Genomic DNA, 3,583 nt, shown 5'->3' on the forward strand with positions numbered 1-3,583 from the left:
ATTATGTCAAGGTATTCTGAGTTTATATAGAGCGAGAGATTAGATGGGAAAGGGTTCGTTACGTTTATTGTTACGTGCCTGGGCAAGTGTTCTGATTTGGATGGGGAGAGTGACAAGATTTTTTATAGATAATCAGCCACCCAATTTGTTTTCATGTTACTATTTCTATCGCATAGTCCACAGAGACCAACTTCTATAGTTTTTAATGTTTTACATGTTCCCACCGTTGTATTTCTTTACATAATTTTCCTTTATGGGGACCTTATTCAAGTTAATGTATTTATAAGTTATAAGTTTTAACTAGAGGCTACTTTCCATAGAATCATAAACTGGAAAGCATTTCATTTCTAATAGCGGAAAAAAACCGGATGAAAAATGTTTATTCTTTAGGGGGGCACGGTATCTGAGCTCAAGCTCAGAAATTCTATCTGAGGTAGAGTTTTTATATAGGGCATCTCCCATGTTGTTTGACTCATCCAAGCCATTCATCCCATAGAAGCTCATATAGATAGGTTGTTCCTAAGAAACCATCTCCGTAGGATCCTCTTAACAGTTCGATCAGTAGAGGCACAAAATGGACCATTTTGTAGACATCTATTTTAAACCTCCTCAAATTAACACTAACCATGATCCTATGAAAATGATTTCTTAGGTACACCCCACGCTATTTAAAAACTCTACCTCGGAAATTCTATATGAGCTTGAGCTCAGAAACCATTTACTATATTCTAAATTTCAAGAGTGGATTTGGGGAGGTAGAACATTTTATATGAGAATCACCAAAATTCGTTTATGAGTGCTCTTAGGACCAACTTATGTTGTTTGATTTTTTTTCCTATAAAGATTACATTTTTTTAAATAAGAAATATATTACAAGTGGCACTTCGGGGTTAATGATTGCCTCATATTGGCCATCTATAATATCAATCGATCAGTGAGATTTTTAGATATCTGAGATTTGTTTTATTCACTGAGGTGGACCAACTTAACATCCACCATCTGCACATGTCCTATAAGAAGATTTGGGCACTTCAAACTAGAATTCTTCAATTAAAGGGGGCATTTTCATCTGCTTCCAAAAATTGAGCACTGATTGATTTTTTGTAGGGTTTGATTGGGTCCTTTTAACATGCTACCAAAGCTCACTGCATAGTTTCACTGTGGGCCCATTAGATGAATGCCCACGATCATCAATGTGGGCCCACACCAGAATACTGGTTGGATAAAAAATGTGTTGAAATGAGGAGAAAATATAAATTTTAAAGTATCAACCAGCTAAGATCATTCAAGGGGCTAGGATCAATCGAATCGAGTCAAGGGGATAGGATGAAGGATCGGATGGAACCACCTTAATGAGGGCAAGTAGATCAACCGGCTAAGATCATTCAATTAAGAACCACCTAAAACTGTGGCCCATAGATCGAGGGGCTAGGAATAATTCAATCGGGTGGAACCAACTAAATAGGCCCTAAAGGATTACCCAACTAAATTGGCCCTAACAGATCACCCGGCTAAGGATATTCAATTAAAACAAACTACGAGGCATAATATATAGGCGCCAGGATCAACTGAGGCATAATGGAACCCGGGGGCTAGGATCAGAGGCAAGGAAAATCAGAAGGCTAGGATAAATTGAGACATAATGGATCCAAGGGGCTAAGATCAGTCAAGGAAGATCAAAAGGCTAGGATCAATGGAGGCAATGGGATAGAATCAATTGAGGCAGATCAAGGGCTAGAATATTTCTGTCAGGTTGAACCAAAACAAGATACTAATTAAGCAACTGGGTAAAATTACTAGCCTAAGAAAGAGCCTAACAAGGCAAGATAGAGCAAAATCTACTGTAATAAAATTTATAATTAGGAATTGGCGAGGGCTGCGCGAACGCGTAGGCAGTTGCCCTAGGCAATCGGCCTTCTTGATCAACGATAGACCCCGTACAGGTTACGTAGCAACTACTAATTTTGTTGAGTTTGGGGTTACAACTTTTGGGTCCCATCCTGAACGAATAGCCCATGCCTAACAGAAATGGCTACAAAAATCAATGGCTTAGCTTTTCTTAGCTGAATCCTAAATGGGATTTCATAGATCAAGGACCTAGGATCATCTGATCACCGATTTATCGTTGAATGTTTGGATCATGAATCTGATCATATACAAGTGGCTACATGGGGCCCAACAAGTGTAGTTTAGAAAGGAATATCGGAGTTGTTGAACAATTGTAATTCTGTAGTCATATCATTTCCAACTACCAAGTACGCAGTTAATCTACCAAGTGGGTGGAGCCACTACCCATTTTTGTGTCAACCATATATTTGAAACCATGCAACAGACAGTCGAGATCATCAGATAAGTGTGATTGTCTTTTCATCTCCATCTCCAACCCCTTGTTTCTGGCTTTCAGCCATCCACTACTCTTTTTTTGGTTGTGAGCATGACTTGGAAGACCTTTCCTTTGGAAGAAGCAAAATGCCCATGTAGCATCTTCTGGCTTATATGAATTGGAAAGGAGAAAGACATGCGTTTGGATTGCTGGAGTAAGGAATGGGGATCAGCATCCTATTCCAATTCATATTCTGATTCCTCCATAAATGGAACGGGAATAATAATTCAATAAAAAATTCATTCCGACCAGGGCGGCATCAGAATACCAACTCTTGGGGTGCGAAATGGATTCCTGCTGTTTTTCTTCCTTTAATTCAGCCTCAATGTCGAGCCTGCCCCCTCGATTCCGTTTTAACCAAATACTGGATTTGAGTGGAACGAATAAGATGCCAATTCCAGCTCCTGGATCCGGCAATCCAAACGGAGGTAAATGACAGGAATCAGGAATGCAGATTGTGTTCGAATAAAACGAGATTGATAATGATTTACATATCGTAAAAGAGGATTCTGGGGAGCCAAGGACATGCGCATCAAAGAAAATGGATGCGTATGCGAGCTATTCTGATGAAGCCACTGACTCATTATTCGTGCTTGCGGCTACACCATATTCTAACTACGTTGAGTAGAATCCTGTGAATTGTGAGAGCCCTCAAGACTGCCTTCCTCATTCGCTCGTCGTAAAGGAAACGACATTAAGGCCATGCATTTGAGCATTGAGAGAGAGTAAGAGACTACCAGTTGAAGCCAAAATCTGGTCTTGAGCATCGCACTAGCGCTTGCTGTAGACTAATTCGACTCCTTAGGATATGACTTGCTCTAAAAAAGAGCTTTGTAATAGGGCCCCGTAGTTCGGACTTCGAGGGGGACCCTTTGATGCTCAAGTCAGATAAGAAAACCAAACAGTATATGCACTATGATTTTATGGAGAATGAAAGCTTCAGCGTTATTATGGGGTAGAAGAAGATGCGTACCTTAGAATTTGGACCTCCTTTTATAGACTCGAAGTCCTTGGCAGTTTGGGAAGCTTGCCTTTCTTGGACTCTTTTTCCAGTAGGAAGACTTGCCTAAGAAGTCAGATTATCCATGCAACTTTGGCAACTTGATGTTTAGATTTCTGTTTCTAATTTTGGAGATGTGAAATGACCCTCTTGCCCTTGGTCGCGCTCGGCTCTTGCTTAGGGCATGTGGAGTTTCCTAT

Source organism: Tasmannia lanceolata, unplaced genomic scaffold, assembly GCF_043159265.1.
Source record: "Tasmannia lanceolata isolate RefF3 unplaced genomic scaffold, GAP_Taslan_0.1 ptg000037l, whole genome shotgun sequence".
In the NCBI taxonomy this organism is placed as follows: domain Eukaryota; kingdom Viridiplantae; phylum Streptophyta; class Magnoliopsida; order Canellales; family Winteraceae; genus Tasmannia; species Tasmannia lanceolata.